Consider the following 24,643-nt stretch of genomic DNA (forward strand, 5'->3'; position numbering starts at 1 on the left):
CAGTTATTCCCCTTCCTATTTCCACATACTTTTGTGTGTGATTTTGAAGTTCTTCCCATTAGGAGATGGGGTCTCTTTCCTCTCCCCTTCCAACCAGCTGGCCTGGTGACTCACTTAGAGCAAAAAACAAGGCTGGCAAGAGCACACCTGTTCTGAGCCTAGGCCTCATGGGGTGCGGGGCCCCTCCATTGCTACTTAGATCCCTACCGCTCACCATAAGAACAAACCTGGGCTAGTCTGCCACCATGAGAAAAACATGGCTCAGGCACCTCCCATAGTCACAGCTGACATCTAGCTAGTCCTAAGAGTGAGGGGGACAGGTAACCGCAGATACACAGGCCAGCCCAGCTGAGAGCACAAAACCATCCAGCTGAGCCTTGATGAAATCACCAACCAAAAGAATGGTGAGCTAAATCAATAACTGGTTTTGTGCCCAAAACGAATGAAAAAAATAATCTACAATCAGCAAGCATGGTAATCTACGATTGACTTGAGATGGTTAATTGTAAAGCATTTAGGCTTCACCCTCAATGTGCCTGAAATGACAGCACCAACTGGGTTGGAATTACATAACTTTCAACTTTTACAGACAGTAAGAGCAATGTTCCCTAAATAGTGAAATCCTCCAAAGCTAAGAAAGTTTAAAATTAAATAAAGATACAATTCCACTCACAGCAGCATTAAAAAGAAGTAAATGTTCAGGAATATATTTTAAAAAAGAAGCACAAGCCTTAATTACTGAAACCCACAAAACATTCTAAGGGAAATTAAAGAGGATCTAAATAAATGAAGAGAAATTCCATGTTCATGGATTGGATGGCTCAATACTCTTAAGTTGGCAATTCTTCCCAAACTAATTTATAATTTCAATGCTGGTCCTATCAAAATCCCAGCAGGCTTTTTCTGTGGAATTTGATAAGACGATAGTAAATTTCACATGAAATGTAATGTCTGCTTTTGAAAAAAAGAGAAGCACAAAGTTGGAGGTTTAACACCATCTGATTTAATACTTCTTATACAATCAAGGTAATCAAACAGTGTGATAGTGGTATAAGGATGGGCATAGAGATCAAAGGAGCAGAACTGAGAGTCCAGATGTGAACTATTACACTATGAATCTCTACAGAATGCCATGAGAACTCAATGGGGAGAAAGACAGTCTTTTCAGCAAACAGTGGTAGAATGACTGGACATCCATAAGCCAAAAATTAATTAACTAGTTAATTAATTTAAAAATGAACAAATGAATGAATGAAACTTGGACAGAAAAGAAGCCAGCATTAGTATTTTTTTTTAATGAACCTGGACCCTTACCTCACATCATATAAAAATATAACTCAAGATGGATCTAGAGTTAAAATGATAATGGAGTTCCCATCATTGGCGCAGTGGTTAACAAATCCGACTAGGAGCCATGAGGTTGCAGGTTCGATCCCTGCCCTTCCTCAGTGGGTTAAGGGTCCAGCGTTGCCATGAGCTGTGGTGTAGGTCGCAGACGTGGCTCCAATCCCGTGTTGCTGTGGCTCTGGCATAGGCCAGCGGCTACAGCTCCAATTGGGAACCTCCATATGCCGCAGGAGCAGCCCTAGAAAAGGCAAAGAGACAAAAAAAAAAAAAAAGAGGTAAAATGATAAAGCTCTTAGAAGACAATCTCACAGAACTAGAACAAACAATCCAAAAATTTACATGGAACCACAAGAGACCCAGAATTGCCAAAGCAATCCTGAGAAACAAAAACCAAGCAGGAGGCAAAACTCTTCCAGACTTCAAGCAATATTACAGAGCCACAGCCATCAAAACAGTTTAATACTGGTACCAAAACAGACATACAGACCAATGGAACAGAATAGGGAACCCAGAAATAAACCCTAACACCTATGGTCAAATAATTTTTGACAAAGGAGGCAAGAACAAAAAACAGGAAAAAGAAAGTCTATTCAGCAAGAATTGCTGGGAAACCTGGACAGCTGCATGCAAAGCAATGAAATTAGAACACACTCTCACACCATGCGTGAAAATAAACTCAAAATGGCTTAAAGACTTAAATACAAGACAAGACACCATCAAACTCCTGGAAGAGAACAGAGGCAAAACATTCTCTGACATCAACCTTATGAATATTTTCTCAGGTCAATCTCCCAAAGCAACAGAAATAAAAACAAAAGTAAACCAATAGAACTTAATCAAGCTGACAAGCTTTTGCACAGCAAAGGAAACCAAAAAGAAAACAAAAAGACAACTCACAGAATGGGGAGAAAATAGTTTCAAATGATGCAACCGACAAGGGCTTAATCTCTAGAATATACAAGCACCTTATACAACTCAACATCAAAAAAGCCAACGACCCAATGGAAAAATGGACAAAAGACCTGAATAGACATTTCTCCAAGGAAGATACACAGATGGCCAACAAGCGCATGAAAAAATGCTCAACATCCCTGATTATTAAAGAAATGCGAATCAAAACTACCACGAGATACCACCTCACACCAGTCAGAATGGCCATCATTAATAAGTCCACAAATAACAAGTGCTAGAGGGGTTGTGGAGAAAAGAGAATCCTCCTGCACTGTTGGTGGGAATGTAAGCTGGTACAGCCACCATGGAGAACAGTATGGAGGTACCTTAGAAATCTATACTTAGAACTACCCTATGACCCAGCAATCCCACTGTTGGGCATATATCCAGACAAAACTTCCCTTGAGAAAGACACATGCACCCACATGTTCATTGCAGCACTACTCACAATAGCCAAGACATGGAAACAACCCAAATGTCCATGGACAGATGACTGGATTAGGAAGATGTGGTGTATATATATATATACATATACACACAACGGAATACTACTCAGCCATAAAAAAGAACGACATAATGCCATTTGCAGCAACATGGATGGAATTAGAGACTCTCATACTGAATGAAGTAAGTTAAAAAGAAAGACAAATACCATATGATATCACTTATATTTGGAATCTAAGATACAGAACAAATGAACCTTTCCACAGAAAGGAAAATCATAGACATAGAGAACAGACTTGTGGTTGTCAAAGGGAGGGGGAGGGAGTAGGAGGGACTGAGAATTTGGGATTAATAGATGCAAACTATTGCCTTTGGAATGGATAAGGAATGGGATCCTGCTGTATAGCGCAGGGAACTGTCTGGTCACTTGTGATGGAGCATGATAATGTGAGAAAAAAGAATGTACACATGTATGTGTGACTGGGTCACCTTGCTGTGCAGCAGAAAATTGACAGAACACTATAAATCAGCTATAATGGAAAAAATAAAAATCATTATTAAAAAAAATCCAAACACACACACTACACACACAAAGAAGACAATCTTCATAACTTGGGTTAGGCAAAGAGTTCTTAGCTTCAACATCAACTGACACAACCAATCGGCAAATCTGACTTCAACAAAATTAACTTTTGTACTTCAAAAGACACCACTTAGAAAATAAAAATTCAAGCCACAGGCCACGTGAAAATGTTTGCAAATCACATTTCTGATCAAAAACATATCCAGACTATATAAAGAACTCTTACAATTCAACAAAAAGAAAATAAACAACCAATTAAAAATGGACAAATGATCTAAATAGACATTTCTTCAAAGAAGACATACAAACAGTTCATAATCAATGAAAAGATACTCAACATCTTTAGTCATTTAAAAATGCTAATTAAAACCATAATGAAATGCTACTTTTGACCTACAAAAATGTCTAAAAGACAAGCAAGTGCTGACAAGACATGGAGAAATGGAACCCTCACATACTGCTGCTGGGAATATATAATGGTACAGAAACTTTGTCAAATAATTTGGCAGTTTCTTAAAAATTTAAAACATACGGTTATCAAATTACCCACCAATTCTACTCCTAGGAACCCACCCAAGAGAAATGAAAACATGTCCATATAAAGACATGTATGTATGTTTACATGAGCATTATTTCTAATTGTCCCAAACTGGAAACGATACTGGTAAATGCATAAACAAAATGTGGTATAGCCATACCCATGGAACATTACTCAGCAATAAAAAGGAATGCAATACTAATATATGCTACAATTTGGATGAACCTCAAAAAACACCAAACTAAGTGAAAGAAGCCAGATGCAGAAGACCGCATACTGTATCTTTCCATTTACATGAAATGTCCAAGAAAGGCAAATTGATGGAGACAGAGAGCAGATCAGTGGTTGTCTACAGCCAGGATGGAAAGAGATTAACACCAAACAGGCAACTTTGGGGGATGACGGAAACATCCAAAATCTGGATTGTGGTGATAGTTATGCAACTCTCTATTTATTTTATTTTATTTTTTGTCTTTTTGCCTTTTCTTGAGCCGCTCCCACAGCATAAGGAGGTTCCCAGGCTAGGGGTCTAATCAGAGCTGTAGCCGCCGGCCTATGCCAGAGCCACAGCAACACGGGATCCAAGCCGCGTCTGCGACCCACACCACAGCTCACAGCAACACCAGATTCTTAACCCACTGAGCAAGGGCAGGCATTGAACCCACAACCTCATAGTTCCTAGTCGTATTCTTTAACCACTGAGCCACAGTGGGAACTCCTATGTAACTCTCTAAATCTGCTAAAAATCATTGAAAGGTACACTTAAAATTGGCACCTTTTATGGGACATAAAATTATACTTCAATAAAATTGATTTTAAAATTTACAATGAATTGTATTAAATTGTATTAGACAGATACAGTTAAGTAAGGAAAGAGAAAAACCATAACTTTACTGAGGAGGAAGAGGGCAGACACCCATCTGAGTGACTGGAGTAAACATCACTGATAGCAATGTTGGCATCTGTACCCCCCACATCTGATGTTCCCCAAACCCATAACCCTGTCTAATCATGAGAAAATACCAGACAAACCTAAATTAAGGGGGTATTCCATAATTCTCCTGAATGGTACTCCTCAAAAGTCTTCAAGTCATGAAGGACAAGGAAAACCAAGAAACAGTCACAAATTGGTAGAGGAGGCTAAGAAAACCAAAAGACAACCAAGTGTCCTGGATCAGACCTTACAAGAAAAGGACACTGCTGGAAAATCAATGAAGGTTAATGTCTCAGTTTTGACCCCTGAATCATGGCTATATAAGATGTTAACATTAGTGCAAGGTGAGTGAAGGGTACAGCAGGAACTCTTGGTCCTATCTTGGCAATTCTTCTGTAAAACTAAAATTATCCCCATATACAAAATCTGGAGTGGGGGCAGGAGGATCAAAACATTCCACCAGTTCTTCCTTTTAAAGGCTAATTGTACCTTCAGGCTGGTTGAATAAGACCCATCTCAATTCCCAAAGCCAACCAACTGGCTTTGTAATAAGAATATGAATTAATTGTAGTAAGAATATCAGAGCCTGATTGTGAACAGGGCTCAGACAGTAAGCTGGTTACACGCAAATGGACTCTGAACTTGTAACCAGAACATAAAATCTGAGGAAACCATGCTGCAAAGCAGAGCAGTTGGTAGGAATCCTAGCCATGATCTTATCCATTCTACCCATTTTACAGACATGGTATCTGACAGGGGCAAGAAAGGTGAAAAACACAGGACTTGGTTCCCTTTTGTCAGTAATGACTGCCCAGCTGCCTCTTATCAGCTCATGGGGAGTCTGTTGATACCACAGCAAAGACATTAAAGGGAAAGAGACAAGAAGGATAGAAATTCATTAAATAGAAAACAAAGATACAACATAAAGGATTTTTTTTAAATTCTGGAGTTGCTACAGCAGGAAAGAAGACACAATTCTTGAAGCACACTAGGAATTAAAATAGAGATATCACTATAGATGTGGCAGAAATTTAAAAGGTAAGAGACTACTAACTGTAGGCCAATAGATATGAAAACAGATGAGAACACATTTCTATGATAATACAACCCACCAAAACTGACTCATGGAAAAAGAGAAAAACTAAACTATCCTATGAGCATGGAAACATGAACTCAGTAGTTTAAACCCACCCCACACTGAACACATCAGGTCAGGTGTCTTTAGAGATAAGTTCTGCCAACTTTCCCAGGAAAGCCTTCCAGAGCCCAGAAAATGGGAGAATATTCTTCAACTCAGTCTATGATCCCAGTGTAATCTTAACAGGGAAAAAGATAACAAATATAGGAAAATTAAGTAAATAACAGTAATTTGTGAACATAACACAAAAAACTTAAATCAACAGTATCAAACCAAATTCAAGAGGGTAAACAAAGTTACTTTAGATCAGCGTAAGGAGCAGGTTTCTCTGCTCACGTCCCAGGCTGTTCTGGAAAAGTTGCACAAGATCAATAAGACATCCAGGGGGCAGAACTAACACCACACAGAGTAAGAGGGCTTTACCATCAGAACCTGGGGGGACCTGAAGAAGGAACCTCTGTGAGGACAAGAAGCCCATTCTATGAGGACAAGAAGAAGCTCACCAAGAGTAAGGAGGGGACGCCAGCAGACTGTCCTCTTAGCAATATGAGCCCAACAGAACAAAGATGAGGACGGTTACTCCAGGAAGAAAGGAGTGACTTCTTGGAAAACCTAGGACAGAATTCACAGATGGTACACCATGGGGAAGTGACAGTAGCAAACAGCCAGGAAGTGGTGGAGAAACTGTATTTGCTTCAAAAAAAAAAAAAAATCTGCCAGGAAGGAAGAAGCTATAAAAGGCAAGTGGCAAGACAAATGCCCACTGCCTGGCTGTTTAGACACTCAAAACCTGGGCACCAGGAGAGTTACGGTGTGGGTCCCCAGAGCGCAAAACAGCCAAGTGCTCGGCCAAAGGTAACCCAGCTCTCTGCACAATTCCTTTTGCAAAGCTGCATTTGCACAGCTGCAAACCACCCGTCCAGATTTGTCCTGCTAATTCCCAAACAAGGTATGCTGACCATAGCTGCTGCAGACACATGGCTCTGTGGAGCATTTTAAAAATTGCAGCTCTATTCACAACAGCAAAGACAGACGAATGAATTAAGAAGATGAGGTACCTATGGAATGCTACTCAGCCATAAAAAAGAATGAAATAATGCCGTTTGCAGCAACATGAATGCAACTAGAGATTCTCATACTAAGGGGAGTAAGTCAGAAAGAGAAAGACAAAATACCATATGATATCACTTACATGTGGAATCTAAAATATGACACAAATGAACTTATCTACAGAATAGAAACAGATCACGAACATGGAGAGCAGATTTATGGTTGTCAAGGGGGAGGGGGAGGGAGTAGAATAGACAGGGAGTTTGAGATTAGTAGATGTAAATGATTATATTTAGAATGACTAAGCAATGAAGTCCTACTATACAGTATCCAGTCAGTATATGTAACTGGGTCACTTTGCTGTACAGCAGAAATTGGCATAACATTATAAATCAACTACAATTAAAAAAAAAAGAATCACTGCCCTAAAAATCTAAATTCAGATCAAGTGCACCACTGCTGGTCTGAGAGATTAAGGGCAAACTATAAAGTTATTTGGGAAACTCCTAAACCATAGAAACCCAAAGCAGAAGTAGCTAAAAGTATCAACTTCTGCTAACCCTTAGCACTATCTTTTTGTGATAATCACACTCCCTGTCTGTCATGAGCCCACATCACAGTTAAAGCCAGACTCCCTGGGCCCCTGGGGGCAGCTGAGCATCTACTGAGCATCTGGATGTTCCTGCACCCTCCCCACCATGGAGCATTGCTAACATCAACCTCGATAAAATTGTTTTCTTTAAGGGATGAGGCATTTAAAAACTGTATTCTCTAGAACTGGAGGCTGGCAAACTTTTTCTGTAAGGGCCAGACAGAAAACACTTTAGGCTTTGGGGGCAACCACTCACCCCTGTAGCTGTAGTGCAAAACCACCCTTGGATAAGACTAATGCATGAGGTTATGTTCCAATAAAATTCTATTCCATATGCCATGCGTGAGACCATAAAAAAATAAATACGGAGTTCCCATTGTGGCTCAGTGGGTTAAGGACCTGACATAATCTCCTCAAGGATGTGGGGTCAATTCCCCACCTGGCTCAGTAGATTAAGGATTCAGTGTTGCCGCAAGCTACAGTGTAGGTTGCAGATGCTGCTTGGATCTTGTGTTGCTGTAGCTGTGGCATAGGCCTGCAGCTACAGCTCCAATTCAATCCCTTGCCTAGGAACTTTCATATATTGCAGGTGTGGCCCTAAAAAGAAAAAACAAAGGTTCATTTCTTTCTCTACATTTGACCATTATAAGAGGGATTTACTTATAAGGATATTTACAAGGAATTTATTTTTAATAAGTATATTTATTTATAATATATTTTATATATTTAATTATAAAATTAGATTCATTTTTTAAGTATTGAAGAAAATCTTCTTTTCTTAAAGGAAATAACCTTGGCCAAGTTGGATTTATCCCAGGGAGTTAGACATAAAATCTGTATCTGTAATTCACCACACTTATAAATTACAGGAGAAAGAATTGCCTCAGTTCAACATAATGCTTGACCCCGCACATAATCCAGTCCATACCACACACAACAGACAAAAATGTAAGCAAAAGAAACTACCACTGAGAATGGAGTGGAGTTCCCATTCAACCCCTAGCCTGGGAATCTCCATATGCTGTGGGTATGGCCCTAAAAAGCAAAAGAAAGAAAGAAAATAAAGAAAGAAAAGAAAAGAAAAAAAGAAAGAAAGAAAAGAAGAAAAAAGAAAGAAGAAAGAAAGAAAGAAAGAAAGGAAGAAAAGAAAGAAAGAAAGAGAAAAGGAAAGAAAGAAAGGAAGGAAGGAAGGAAGGAAGGAAGGAAGGAGGAAGAAAGAAAGGAAGGAAGGAGAAAGGAAGGAAGGAAGGAAGAGGAAGGAAGGAAGAGGAAGAAGGAAGGAAGGAAGAAAGAAAGGAAGGAAGGAAGGAAGGAAGGAAGGAAGAAAGGAAGGAAGGAAGGAAGAAAGGAAGAAAGGAAGAAAGAAAGGAGGAAAGAAAGAAAGAAAGGAAGAAAGAAAGGAAGGAAGGAAGAAAGAAAGAAAGGAAGAAAGAAAGAAAGAAAAAGAAAAAGAAGGAAGAAGGAAGGAAGGAAGAAGGAAGGAAGGAAGAAGGAAGGAAGGAAGAAAGAAAGAAAAGAAAGAAAGAAAGAAAGAAAGAAAGAAAGAAAGAAAGAAAGAAAGAAAGAAAGAAAGAAAGAAAGAAAGAAAGAAAGAAAGAAAAGAAAGAAAGAAAACCTACCACTGAGAATGCATGCCTTAGGTGAGTGGGTCTCAGACTCTAGAATCAAACATGGGAATCACCTGCAGGGCTGGTTGGAACATAGACTGCTGGACGGCACTCCTGTGCCAGAGGTCTGGGGCACAGCTCAAGAATCCCCATGGCCCATAACAGGCCAGCAGCACAGACAACACTCCATCCATTACGCCTTATTCCTTGTGTATCAAGGGAGGGCTTCCTGGTGGTCTTGACTGGAAGTATTCCAGCCCAGGCTGAGACTTTATAAACCGAATCCTTCCATGGATTACTATGGGTGTCTGCTCAGCCACGTTCTTCTCTAACACTGCCCCAAACAGAGCCCCAGTTAAAGAGCTGAAGCTTGATGACCGTATCTGAACCATAAAAACCTACCCACCAAGGTGGGCCTACAATCCACAAGAAATCCATCCACAGGGCCAGCTGGACCAACCTGATTCTTTCAAAAGGCTTCAAGTCAAGTGAGACTAGTACTTATAATAGGTCCTATTATACCTTTAAGGCAGTATAGGTATTGCTGGGTGAGCATCACAGCAAACAGTACTCATGGTTATGAGGAAGCAGAAAACAAAATGAGCAAAGGAAGCTGGTTTGCAAAGATGAGAATGGAGCAGCTGGAGCATAAGAAGCTGGGCTGTACCTCATGAACCACCCCTGCACCCTTCCAAAACCCCGTCTTGCAAGCCCTTCATTCCCTTGCAACAGCAACCCCCTTTCTCATTGGGCAGCAGAGTTGGTACCCAAACTCACACCACTCTCCCACTGCTCCACTTCTGCTGCTTACATTTCCACTAAAGTCCAGAAGATGGCATTACAGTCCCCTGCTTGATAGAACAACAGGGCAGGAGGGGCCTGTGGCACAGAGTGCAGAGTGCCTGGGGGAGGGGAGAGCAGAAGGCTCTGTGACCAGCAGAGCAGCTGAGACCACTTCAAGGCATTACAGCCATCTCACAGGTCACATACTTGTCTGGATTGCAAATCACTTAACTGAATACTTTCAAGTGCCGCTCCTGTTTTCTGGTTTGCATTAGTGTTGGACTTTCAGGAATCTGAAAGGCAAAGCTGTTCTTTTTAGATTTTTACACAAAAGCAAAATACTTATTAGCTCTGCCTTGAATTGGTCGACTCTCCACTTACCAGTCCAGTGTTTTCTTCTCTTGAATGCTGAGCCTTGTGGACTAACGGTTGGAGAGTAAAAATTAAAGTAAACCACCATTAATTTTGATTATCTAGGGAGAATTGCAGCATGAAATAATGAAACGACTGAAGTGTCAATATTTTGTAAAAAAAGGCAATTATAGAACCATCAAATGAAGGGAGAAACTCAAGCCAGCCCATTAACAAATGTCCCCAAAAAGAGGTCTACCTGAAAAGATCTCATTCATGCTATCCCAAGGAAGCCACTTGTTTCAAAACCAAACACTCTCCTCATACAAAGAGCACAAAGTCTTTTCAGACACGCTGATGTGAATGAGTCACAAAAGCATCACACTAAGTGAAAAAGGCAGTCTTACAAGCCTACCCACTGTATGGTTCCACTGCACAACAGCCTAGAAAACAAAACTACAGGAGGGTCCTGTCATGGCACAGTGGAAATGAATCCCACTTGGAACCATGAGATTGCAGGTTCAATCCCTGGCCTCGCTCAGTGGGTTAAGGATCCAGTGTTGCCGTGAGCTGTGGTGTAGGTCACAGACACGGCTCAGATCTGGCATTGCTGTGGCTCTGGTGTAGACCAGTGGCTACAGCTCCAATTGGACCCCTAGCCTGGGAACCTGCATGTGCCACATGTGTGGCCCTAAAAAGCAAAAGACAAAACTACAGTGATAGAGAATAGATCAGTAGCTGCCAGGAGGCTAAGGGGGAGGTCGGGGGGGAAGGCTAGAATAAGAAGGTTTTTTGTGGGGAGGGGAAATTACTCTATATTTTAACTATGCCTGTAATTATAAAAATCACAGAACTGTAAAGCAAAAAAAAAAAAAAAGTAGGGGTCAATTTTACTAGCTGATCGTTTTTTAAATAAGACTTAAAGTCACACACAAACAAAAGTGAATGTGCTTAGAATCAATGAACACACTTAAATAGGTGCAACCTGCCCCCTGTGATGCAATTCATGCAATGAAGCTGCACATTTTCTTTTCCTCACAGAATGAAATTATAAACTGCAGCCCAGCTGAAACAAAATTAACAGATATTCTGAATCATGTGGATCCAAACTAATGAAAAGAAATTGTACTGCAGCAAAGTTGGGAAACATATTGCATGCTATGCCAACAGTACTGCATGATGCTGCTGTGATAAGACATTGCCATGATTGAAGAAGCATCGTCAGCCGCCTTGAACTTTTGAACTATAAACTCCTCCTATGGTCAATTAAACCACATGCACTCATGAGTGATTTTTCACAAATCTATGCATAAAAAAAATTGTAAAATATATTCGCTATCTAAATTATTTTTTGCTTAATTTTCCTGCACATTTCTAATATCAACCATTTTCTAAAATTCATCAAAGAAAAACCCTCTCTCAACTTATAGAAAGGGATGGGAAAGAAAGGAATAAAATTTTATGATTCATATCTGAACAGAGTCCCTCTCTGCATGAACTGGTCATGCAGAGGCCCCTATATAATAATTATTTTTAAAATAAATTTTAAAAATCACTTCAGATATCATAAGGCACTCAAAAGCACATAGAAGCCAGAGGAAATTTTAATTTCAGAAAATTGCAAATGGAATAGGAAAAACCTATGAGTTTGTACAGTTTCCTGGCTATAGGGTATAACTCAACCCCCAAGGATACAGAAAATATAGGTGGGAAAAACTGCAGCCTTACCAGCTAAAGGTATCAGAGATCAGATTTCAGGACTAGGAAAGTAGCTGGAAACATAGAGGGGAAGTGGTAACATGGGAACCACAGAATGAATGAAATCCTAATGCAGAGCAACTGCCCAAATCCCTGACTATAAATAATCTACACATGAGTGAAGGCGACCCCAGGGGACCCAACAAACAGAAGTCTGAAACCAGAGAGATACTCACCCTTGACAGAAGGAAACACACAGGATCAGATCTGTGAATTTGATGCTTTTCTTGATCAAGGACCCTCCTCAACTTGGGCAGCTCAAATGGCAGAAAACTGAAGCCAAATGGGTTGGATGGGTGAGGGTACAAGTCCCAAACCAGCAGCAGCAAGGAAACCACAGGCGTCAGCAACATCCATGCCCAAATCTCTGTCTGACCACCAACTTTGCAGGCACAGGGAGGACTGCTACAGAGCCAGGCTAACACAGCAGCCATGAGACATTTTACCAATGGTATTAGCAGTTACATATGAAAGGAAACTAAGTTTGTGGTGTGAATCCAGGTTAGCTGAATACCTCCCAGATCAAAAATCCTCAAAAAAAAAAAAAACAAAAAACCCACACATTAAAAAATTAGGTGAGTTCCCATTGTGGCTCAGTGGGTTATAAACCCGACTAGTATCCATGAAGATGAGGGTTCAATCCCTGGCCTTGCTCAGTGAGTTAAGGATCCGGCATTGCCATGAGCTGTGGTGTAGGTCACAGACACGGCTGGGATCTCATGTTGCTGTGGCTGCAGTGTAGGCTGGCAGCTGCAGCTCTGAAGCTCTGATTTGACCCCTAACCCGGGAACTTCCATGTGCAACAGATGAGACTCTAAAAAGCAAAAACAAATATACAAAAAAAAAACCAGAGTTGCTGCACTATGTGTGCAATGTCAAGTCTACAACCAACACATGCGAAGAAACAGGAAAAATAAAAAGGACGTAGTCAATATAAGAGATTTTTATCTTTTTCTCCTTTAGATTTAATTTTTTTTTATTGAGGAAACACTGGTTTACAACACTATATGTTTCACATGTACAATATATTTATACTTTTGACTAACCTACAGTGTGTGCTCACACACCAAAAATTTAGTTTTCATTTGTCACCATACAGTTGATCTCCTTTACCCACTTCACCCTCCCCTATCTGTTCCCTCCCCTCTGGTAACCACTACCCTCTTCTCTGAATCTAAGTGTTTATTTTAATTCAGTTTGGTTTGTACATTCATTTTGGGGTTTTTTTGGGGGGGCAGGGAGTTATTTTTAGGGCCATACCTGTGGCATATGGAAATTTCCAGGCTAGAGGTAAAATCAGAGCTGTAGCCGTTGGCCTACACCATAGCCACAGCAATGTGGGATCTGAGCCGTGTCTGCCACTTACACCACAGCTCACAGCAGCACTGGATCCCCGACCCACTGAGCAAGGCCAGGGATCGAACCCACATCCTCATGGATACCAGTTGGATTCATTTCCGCTGCACCACAACAGGAACTCCTCGTTTGTTTGTTTTTATACTCCACATACAAGAAGTCATACAGTTTCTGTCTTTCTCCATGTGATGTCTGACCTATTTTACTTTAGTTAGCATAATGTCCTCAAGGTCTATCCACATTGTCAGAAATGGCAAGTTTTCATCTTTTTTTATGGCTGCCATTGTGTATGTGTACCACATTTTCTTCATCCTTTCAGCTGCTGATGGGGACTTAAGTTGTTTCCATATCTTTGCTATTGTGAATAATGCTGTGATGACATAGGGGTGCATATATCTTTTTGAATTAGAGATTTCATATCCTTTGGAAACTCAGAGGTGGGATAGCTGGATTACATAATAGTTGTATTCTTAATCTTCTGAGGAATCTCCATGCTGTTTTCCATGGCAGCTGCACCAGTTTACATTCCTACCAACAGTGTACAGCACCATACAAAGGTGCCCTTTTCTCCAAATCCTCACCAACACTTGTTAGCCTTTTAGTTGTTACTGTTAGCCTTTTGGATAATAGCCATTCCAACAGGCACGAGGTAATACTTCATTGTGGTTCTGATTTGCATTCCCCCCAATAATTAGTGGTGTCAGATATCTTTTTATATGCCTGTTGACCATATATGTATGTCTTCTTTTGAAAAATGTCTGTTCAGGTCATCTGCCCATTTTTAAATCAAGTCGTTTATTTTTCTGTTGTTGTATGCATTATTTATATATTTTGAATGTTAACTCCTTATAAAATATATCATTTGCAAATATTTTCTCCCATTTGGTGGATTATCTTTTTATTTTATTGATGGTTTCCTTTGCCATGCAGAAGCTTTTGAGTATGATGTAGTTTATTTTTGGTTTTGTTTCCCTTGCCTGAGGAGACATATCTAGAATGACACTGCTAAGACTAATGTCAAAAAATGTGCTCCCTATGTTTTCTTCTAAGAGTTTTATGGTTTCAGGTCTTTCATTCAAGTCTTTAATCCATTTTGAGTCAATTTTTCTGTACGGTGTGAAATAGTGGTCTAGTTTCATTTTTTTGTGACTATCCAATTTCTCCACCATTTATTGAAGAGACTATCCTTTCCCTATGGTATGTTCTTTGCTCCTTTTTTTGTAAATTAATAGTCCTTATATTTGTGGGTTTATGTTTGGATTCTCAATTTCATTCCACTGATATATGTATGTTTTTCTGCAAATACTGTGCTATTTCAATTACGATAGCTTTGTAAAAGACTGTGAAATCAGGGAGTGATTTTTTCCTGAGGATTGCTTTGGCTATTTGAAGACTTCTGTGCTTCCATATACATTCTAGAATTTTTGGTTTAATTTCTGTGGAAAATATTTATAGGATTTTGATAGGGATTGCATGAAATCTGCATTTTGCTTTATGTCATATGGATATTTTAACTATTTTAAGTCTTCCAATCCATGAGCACAGAATATCTTTCCATTTATTTGTGTCTTCCTCCATTTCTTTAAATGTCTTATAGTTTTCTGTGCAGAGGTCTTTCACCCCCTTGTTAAATTTATTCTTTTTGTTGTAATTGCAAATGAGATTTTCTTAACTTCTCTCTCTGCTAGCTCAATATTAGCATATACAAATACATTTTTTTTCTGTCTTTTTAGCTATTTCTTGGGCCGCTCCCTCGGCACATGGAGGTTCCCAGGCCAGGGGTCGAATCGGAGCTGTAGCCACTGGCCTACGCCAGAGCCACAGCAATGTGGGATCCGAGCTGCGTCTGCAACCTACACCACAGCTCATGGCAACACTGGATCGTTAACCCACTGAGCAAGGCCAGGGACGGAACCCGCAACCTCATGGTTCCTAGTCGGATTCGTTAACCACTGCGCCACGACGGGAACTCCACAAATACATTTTTGTATGTTGATTTTGTACCTTGCAACTTTACTGTATTTGTTTATTATTGCTAATAGTTCCTTGGTGGGTCTGAGGGTTTTTCTATAAAATCACATCATCCACAAATAGTGACAGTTTTACTTCTTCCTTTCCAATTTGGATGCCTTTTATTTCTTTTTCTTACCTAACTGCTTTGGCTAGAACTTCCAATGCTATGTTAAATAAGAGTGGCGAGTCTGCACCATTTTCTTGTTCCTGATTTTAGAGGAATAGCTTTCAGTTTCCTGTGACTGAGTATGATGTTAGCTGTGGATTTATCATATATGGTCTTTACCATGGTGACGTATGTCCCTTCTATATGACTTTGCTAAGAAATTTTATCACAAGTGTTCATTGAATCTTATCAAATGCTTTTTCTGCATATATTGAGATGATCATGTTTTTTATCCTTCTTTTTGTTAATGTGCTTATCACACTGATTGACTTAAATATGTTTGAACCATTCTTGTATCTCTGGAATAAATCTCACTTGATTGAGGTGTGTGAACTTTATAATGTATTGTTGGACTGTGTTTGCTAATATTTTGTTGAGGATTTTTGCAACTACGTTCACCAGAGATATTGGCCTATATTGTGTGTGTGAGTGTGTGTGTGTGTCTATGTGTGTGTGTGTCTATGTGTGTGTGTGTTTTGCTCTCTTTTTCTGATTTTGGTATCAGGGTGATGTTGCTCTTGCAAAATGGGATAGCAAGCATTCCCATTACATTATTTGGAATTAAATCTTTGAATATATTATTGAATTCACCTGTGAAACTATCTAGTCCCAAACTTTTGTTTCTTGGGGGCTTCCTTTTTTTGTTTTTTAGAGCCACACCTGTGGCATATGGAGGTTCCCAGGCTAGGGGTCTGATCAGATCTGTAGCTGCCAGCCTATGACATAGCCACAGCAATGTCAGATCTGAGCTGCATTTGCAACCTACACCACAGCTCATAGCAACGCCAGATCCTTAATGCCCTGAGTGAGATCAGGGATTGAACCTGCATCCTCATGGATACTAGTCAGATTCATTTCTGCTGAGCCACAACAGGAACTCTGGGAGCTTCTTGTCTACTATTTCAATCTCTATTAGTAGTGATTGATCTATTCAGATTTTGTATTTCTTGTTTATTTGTTTTTTTCTTTCTTTTTTTTTTTTGCTATTTCTTGGGCCGCTCCTGTGGCATATGGAGGATCCCAGGCTAGGGGTCGAATTGGAGCTGTAGCCACCGGCCTACACCAGAGCCACAGCAACGCAGGATCCGAGCCGCGTCTGCAACCTACACCGCAGCTCACGGCAACGCCAGATCGTTAACCCACTGAGCAAGGCCAGGGACCGAACCCGCAACCTCATGGCTCCTAGTCGGATTCGTTAACCACTGCGCCACGACGGGAACTCCTGTTTGTTTTTTCTTAATGGCCACTCCCATGGCATATGAAAGTTCCCAGGCCAGGGACTGAATCTGAGCTGCAGCTGCAGCAATTCCAGATCCTTTAATCCAATGTGCCAGTCTAGAGATCAAACACATGCTTCCACAGTGATTCAGGCCACTGCAGTTGGATTCTCTCACTGTGCCACAACAGAAACTCCAGATTTTCTTCATGATTCAGTCTAGGACAGTTTGTGTAATTCTATGAATTTGTCCATTTTTTCTGGGTTGTCCAGTTTGCTGGCCTTTAGCTGTTTATAATATTATCTTATAATCTTTGGCATCCATTGTTATTTCTCCTCTTTCATTTCTGATTTTACTTATTAGAGTCTTCTTTCTTTTTTCCTAAGTTAGCCTAGCTAATGGTTTGTCAATTTCATTTCTCTTTTCAAAGAACCAGCTCTTAATTTCATTGATCTTTTCTATTTTTTTTTTTTTTGGTCTTTCTGTCTTTTCGAGGGCCACACCTGTGGCATGTGGAGGTTCCCAGGCTAGGGGTCTAATTGGAGCTATAGCCATCGGCCTATACCACAGCCACAGCAATGCCAGATCTGAGCCATGTCTGTGACCTACACCACAGCTCATGGCAACGCCAGATCCTTAACCCACTGAGCAAGGCCAGGGATGGAACCCACAACATCATGGTTCCTAGTCAGATTTGTTAACCACTGAGCCATGACAGGAACTCCTTGTTTTTTTAATTTTTAAGAAATTGTATTGAGTATAGTTGACTTACAATGTATTAGTTTCAAGTGTACAGCAGGTCAATCAGTTATACATATACATATATCCATTCTTTTTTTCCAAAAAGTTAATACAGAACATTGAGTAGACCTCCTTGTGCTATACAGTAGGTCCATGTTAGTTAGCTATTTTACATACAGTATTGTGGTATGTTAATCTCATCCTCCTAACTTACCCCTCCCCATCACAGTTGCCCCTTTGGTAACCATAAATTTGATTTAAAAAATCTGTGAGCTGGTTTCTGTTTTATAAGTTCTTTTGTATCATTATTATGAGATTTCTCTTATTTCTTGATGTAGGCCTATTTTGCTATAAACTTCCTTCTTGGTACCACCTTTGCTGCATCCTATAAATTTTGGTTTGTGTCTTCATTTTCCTTTCTTTTACAGTAATTCCTTATTTCTCCTTTGATTTCTTCATTGACTCAATGAATTCAGTAGCACTTTGTTCAGTCTCCACATATCTGATTTTTTTGAGATTTCTTCTTGCAGCTGATTTTCAGAAAAGATGTTTGATATGATTTCAATCTTTTCATATTTATTGAAACTTGTTTTGTATCCCAACATATGGTATACTCTTGAGAAACTCCCATGTAGACTTGAAAGGAATGTGTATTCTGCTGCATTTGGATAAAATGTTCTGTATATCTATCAAAGCCAAAAGGTCTAGTATTTCATTTAAAGTTGTAGTTTTTCTTTGTTGATTTTTTTTGGTCTGGATAATCTGTAAATAATTGTTCTATACATTTTGGTGCTCCTATGTTAAATGCATAAATATATATATCAATCAATGTTATGCTTTCTTGATAAATTATCCTCTTTATTATTATATACTGTCCATTTTGTCTCTTGTTACCTTTTTTGGCTTTAAGTCTATTTTGTCTGCTATGAGTATTGCTATATCCACTTTCTTTTGGCTGCCATTTGCTTGGAGTATCATCTTCCATCCCATCACATTTAGCCTATATTTGTCCCTGGAGCTGAGGTAAGTTTCCTGGATTCACCTGGAGCATATGGCTGGTTCTTGTTTCTTAAGCCATTCAGCTACTCAATGTCTTTTATTGGTGAATTCACTCCATTTATATTTAGTTGATTATTGATAAATGAGGACTTGATATAGCTATTTTATCTTTTGTTTTCTGTTTCCTCTACCACTGTTGTTTCTTTTTGTGTTTCTGTCTCCAATCTTGGTTTGGTGGTTTTTCTCAGTTTCCTCCTTTTTTATGTTTCAGGTCTCTGCTCTAGATTTATGTTTTGTGGTTACCATGAGGTTTGTATAAAACATCTCATGGAGGAGTTCCCGTCGTGGCGCAGTGGTTAACGAATCCGACTAGGAACCATGAGGTTGCAGGTTCAGTCCCTGCCCTTGCTCAGTGGGTTAACGATCTGGCGTTGCCGTGAGCTGTGGTGTAGGTTGCAGATGCGGCTCGGATCCCGCATTGCTGTGGCTCTGGTGTAGGCCGGTGGCTACAGCTCCGATTCGACCCCTAGCCTGGGAACCTCCATATGCCGCGGGAGCGGCCCAAGAAATAGCAAAAAAAAAAAAAAAAATCTCATGGATAAAATGATCTTTTTTCTGCTGATAGCATCTTATCTTCATTTACCTATAGAATTTCTCTCCTTTGCCCTATCCCCCTTTGTGTTTTTGTTGTCTTAAATTATTCCTTTTCATATTTTGAGCTTACTGCCAAACTGAAGTACCTATAATTATTTTCTCTACTTTTTCCCCCTTTAACCTTTATGCCATAATAAAATGTTTAAATCCTATTCTGATAAAGAGTTACAATTTTATGATTCTATTTATCACCTTATTCAGAATTTTGCATATTTTTAGCTTTTCATTTCTGGCAGAAGGGCTCCTTCCAGCAGTTCTTGTAGGGAGGGGAGATAGGATTAAAATGGCAGAATAGAAGGACTGGAGCTCACCTTTTCTCATAAAAACAACAAAATTACAACCAAATGCTAAACAACCTTCAACCAAATGGCCTGGAAACTTTCAAAAAGATATCCTACTCCAGAAGATAAAGGGGTGGCCACATCAAGAGGTAGGAAGGGCGATTATGTGATATAAGCAACCCCATACCTGCCAGATGGGAAGCCCACAGACTGGAAAGCAACTGTATCATGGAGACTCACCTATAGGAGTGAGCATTCTGAGCCCACATCAGGTCTCCACGGGACTGGGGTAAACAGAGACCCCATTCTTGAAAGTTTCACACAGGTTTTCATGTGCACTGGGTCCCAGGGCAAAGCAGAGGCTCCACAGGAATTGGAGTCAGATCTGACTGCAGTTCTTGGAGGATCTCCTGGGAAAACTGGGTGACTGGCCCATTGTGGGGGAAGAACATTGGAAGCAAAGGTCTCAAGAATATTCTTCAGTGTGTGTTCCTCTAGGGGTGGTTATTTTGGGAAAACCTGGCCCCACCCATCATCACTGAGAAGCCCCAGGGCAAGCAAAAATCCAGGTAGGATCACAGCCCAACCCATCAGAAAACAGGCTGCCTAAAGAACCCTAGAAAAAAATATTTGAAGAGATAATAGGCAAAAACTTCCCTAACATGGAATAGGAACCACTCACTCTAATCTGCCCCACCCACCAGTGGGCAGGCACCAGTCCCTCCTATCAGGAAGCCCACAGCAAGCCCCTGTACCAACTTCAGCCATAAGGTGGGTAGACATCAAAAATAAAAGAGGCGGGAGTTCCCATCGTGGCACAGTGGTTAACGAATCCGACTAGGAACCATGAGGTTGTGGGTTCGGTCCCTGCCCTTGCTCAGTGAGTTAACGATCCAGCATTGCCGTGAGCTGTGGTGTGGGTTGCAGACGTGGCTCAGATCCTGCGTTGCTGTGGCTCTGGCATAGGCCAGTGGCTACAGCTCCGATTTGACCCCTAGCCTGGGAACCTCCATGTGCCGTGGAAGCAGCCTAAAGAAATAGCAAAAAAAAAAAAAAAAAAGTAAAAGAGGCTATAACTCTGTTGTCAGCAAAAAGGAGACCACATCAAAAACCTATAAAAGGTAGAGAACTATAATTCAGATAAGGGAGAAAGAAAAAAAAAACAAACAGAAAAACAGCTAAGTGATCTGCAGTTTATCAACCTACATGAGAAAGACTTTAGACTGATGATGCTGAAGATGATATAAGACATTGGAAATAAACTGGAGGCAAAGATTGATAATTTACAGCAAACATTGAGCAAAGAAACACAAGATTTAAAACATAAGCAAGCAGAGATGCAAAATACAATAACTGAAATAAAAAATTCATTAGAAGCCACCAACAGCAGAATATAGGAAGCAGAAGAAGGAAAAAGTGTGGTGGAGGACAGACTGGTAGAAATCACTGATGCAGAAGAGAAAAGAGAAAAAAGATTGAAAAGAAATGAAAACAGTCTAAGTGAACTCTGTGACAATGTTAAATGCACAAACATCTGTATTATAGGGGTGCCAGAAGGAGAAGAGAGAGAGAAAGGGACAGAAAAAAATATTTGAAGAGATAATAGGCAAAAACTTCCCTAACATGGGATAGGAACCACTCACTCAAATCCAGGAAGCACAATGAGTACCATATAAAATAAACCCAAGGAAGAATGCCCGAAGACACATATTAATCAAACTGACCAAAATTAAAGACAAAGAGAAAATATTGAAAGCATCTATGAAAAATAAACAAATAACATACAGGGGAACCCCGAAAAGGATATCAGCAGATTTTACAGCAGAAACTCTGCAGGCTAAAGGGGAGTGGCACCATATACTTAATGTAATGAAAGGAAAAAACCTCCAACCAAGATTACTTTACCCAGCAAGTCTCTCATTCATATTTGAAGGAGAAATCAAAAGCTTCACAGATAAGCAAAAGCTAAGAGAATTCAGCAATACTAAATCAGCTTTACAACAAATACTTAAGGAACTTCTCTAGACAGAAAAGACCACAACTAGGAACAAAAACACCACAAAGGACAAGGCTCACCAGTAAAGGAATATATATAGTAAAGGTAGGAAATCATCCATGTGCAAATGTGTTATCAAAATCAGAAATCATGAGAAGAGGAGGGTACAAATGCAGGACACTGAAGATGGACTTGCAATTAAAAGACCAACAACTTAGAAAAACAATTTTGTATATATATAGAGAGAGACTCCTATATAAAAACATCAGGATAACTGAAAATCAAAAAATCTACACTTGAAACACACACAAGAAAAATCAACTCAAATATAACACTAATGATGGTCATCAAACCACAAGAAGAGAGAACAAGAAAAGCAGAGAAGAAAAAAGAGCAACAAAACCAAATCTGAAACAGTTAATAAAATGGCAATAAGAACATACATATCAATAATTACCTTAAATGCAAATGAACTAAATGCCCCAACCAAAAGACATAGACTGGCTAAATGGATACAAAAACAAAATCCATGTATATGCTGTTTTCAAGATACCAGGTTCACTTCTAGGGACACATACAAATTGAAAGTGAGAGGATAGAAGAAAATATTCCATGAAAATAGGAATCAAAAGAAAGCTGGACTAGCAATACTCATATCAGACAAAATAGACCTTAAAATAAAGAATATTATAAGAAAAAAGGAAGGACACTACATAATGATCAAAGGATCAATCCAAGAAGAAGATATGACAATTTTAAATAAGTATGCACCCAACATAGGATCACCTCAATATATAAGGCAACTGCTAACAACCTTAAAAGGAGAAATTGACAATAACACAATAATAGCAGAGGATTTTAATGCCCCACTTACAGCAATGGACAGATCATCCAGACAGAAAATCAACAAGGAGACACAGGCCCTAAATGAAGCATTAGACCAGATGGACTTAATAGATATTTGTACAACATTCCATCCAAAAGCAACAGAATACACATTCTTCTCAAGTGCACATGGAACATTCTCTAGGATTGATCACATTCTGAGCCACAAATCAAGCCTCGGTAACTTTAAGAAAAGTGAAATCATATCAAGCATCTTTTCTGACCACAATGCTACACAACTGGAAATCAACAACAAGAAAAAAAATGCAAAAAACAAAAACACGTGGAGACTAAACAACATGCTACTAAACAACCAATGTATCACTGAAGAAATCAATGAGGAAATTAAAAAATACCTAAAAGCAAACGACAACAAAGATATAACACTCCAAAACCTACGGGATACAGCAAAAGCAGTTCTAAGAGGGAATTTTAGAGCAATACAAGCCTGCCTCAGGAAAAAAGAAAAAGCTCAAATAAACAACCTAATTTTACATCTAAAGCTACTAGAGAGAGAAGAACAGATAAGACCTAAAGTTAGCAGGAGGAAAGAAATCATAAAGATCAGAGCAGAAATCAATGAAATAGAAATGAAGAAAACCTTAGAAAAGATCAATGAAATGAAAAGCTGGTTCTTTTAAAAGATCAACAAAATTGATAAACCCTTAGCCAAACTCATTGAAAAAAGAGAGAGAGAGAGGACTCAAATCAATAAAATTAGAAAAGAAAAAGAAGTTACAACAGATATCACAGAAATACAAATGATCATAAGAGATGACTACATGCTACTATATGCCAGTAAAATGGACAACCTAGAAGAAATGGACAAATTCTTAGAAAAGTACAATCTTCCAAGACTAAACCAAGATGAAATAGAAAAGATGAACAAACAAATCACAAGTACGGAAATTGAAACTGTGATTAAAAAACTTCTAACAAACAAAAGTCTAGGACCAGATGGCTTCACAGGCGAATTCTATCAAACACTCAAAGAAGAGCTAACACCTATCCTTCTAAAACTATTTCAATAAATTTCAGAGGAAGGAACACTCCCAAACCCATTCTATGAGGCCACTAACACCCTGATACCAAAACCAAAGATAACACAAAAAAAGAAAATCACAGGCCAATTTCACTGATGAACATACATGCAAAAATCCTCAACAAAAGACTAGCAAACCAAATTCAAAAATACATTAAAAGGATTGTACATCATGATCAAGTGGGATTTATCCCAGGGATGCAAGAGTTCTTCAATATCACAAATCAATCAGTGTGATACACCACATTAACAAACTGAAGAATAAAAACCATATGATCCTCTCAATAGAGGCAGAAAAAGTTTTCGACAATATCCAGCACCCATTTCTGATAAAAACCCTCCAGAAAGTGGGCATAGCGGAAACCAACCTCAACATAATAAAGGCCATATACAACAAACTCACAGCTAACATCATTCTCAATGGTGAAAAGCCACAAGAAATCCCACTGAGATCAGGAAGAAGACAAGGATGTCTGCTCTCACCAGTACTATTCAACATAGGTTTGGAAGTCCTAGCCACAGCAATCAGAGAAGAAAAAGAAATAAAAGGAATCCAAATTGGAAAGGAAGAAGTAAAACTATCACTATTTGCATAATCCTAAAGTTACTACCAGAAAACTGTTAGAGCTCATCAATGAATTTGGCAAAGTTGCTGTATACAAAATTAATACAAAGAATCCAACTGCATTTCTATATACTAACAACAAAAGATCAGAAAAAGAAATTAGGGAAATGATCTCATTTACCATCACAACAAAAGGAATATAATACTTAGGAATAAACCTACCTAAAGAGACAAAAGACTCTGAAAACTATAAAATCCTGATGAAAGAAATGAAAGATAACACAAAGACATACCATGCTCTTGGATTGGAAGAGTCTTATCAAAATGACTATACTACCCAAGGCAATCTACAGATTCAATGCAATTCCTATCAAATTACCAAGGACATTTTTCACAAAACTTGAACAAAATATCTTAAAGTTTGTTTGGGAATACAAAAGACCCAGAATGGCAAAAGCCACCCTGAGAAAGAAAAATGGAGCTGGAGGAATCAGGCTCCCTGCCTTCAGACTATACCACAAAGGTACAGTCATCAAATCTGTATGGTACTGGCACAAAGACAGAAATGTAGATCAGTGGAACAGGATAGAAAGCCCAGAATTAAACCCATGCACCTACAGTCAATTAATCAATGGAGAAAAGACAGTGCCTT

General features: G+C 39.3%; 1 protein-coding gene across 3 annotated transcripts in view; it reads right to left on the minus strand.

Annotated features, from left to right (window-relative positions):
* The window catches only part of LOC125119600 (protein FAM169B-like), a 96,587-nt gene that overhangs the window by 10,833 nt on the left and 61,111 nt on the right, over positions 1 to 24,643 (minus strand). The window lies entirely within an intron of this gene.

Source organism: Phacochoerus africanus, chromosome 2 (genome assembly GCF_016906955.1).
Source record: "Phacochoerus africanus isolate WHEZ1 chromosome 2, ROS_Pafr_v1, whole genome shotgun sequence".
Taxonomy (NCBI): Eukaryota; Metazoa; Chordata; class Mammalia; order Artiodactyla; family Suidae; genus Phacochoerus; species Phacochoerus africanus.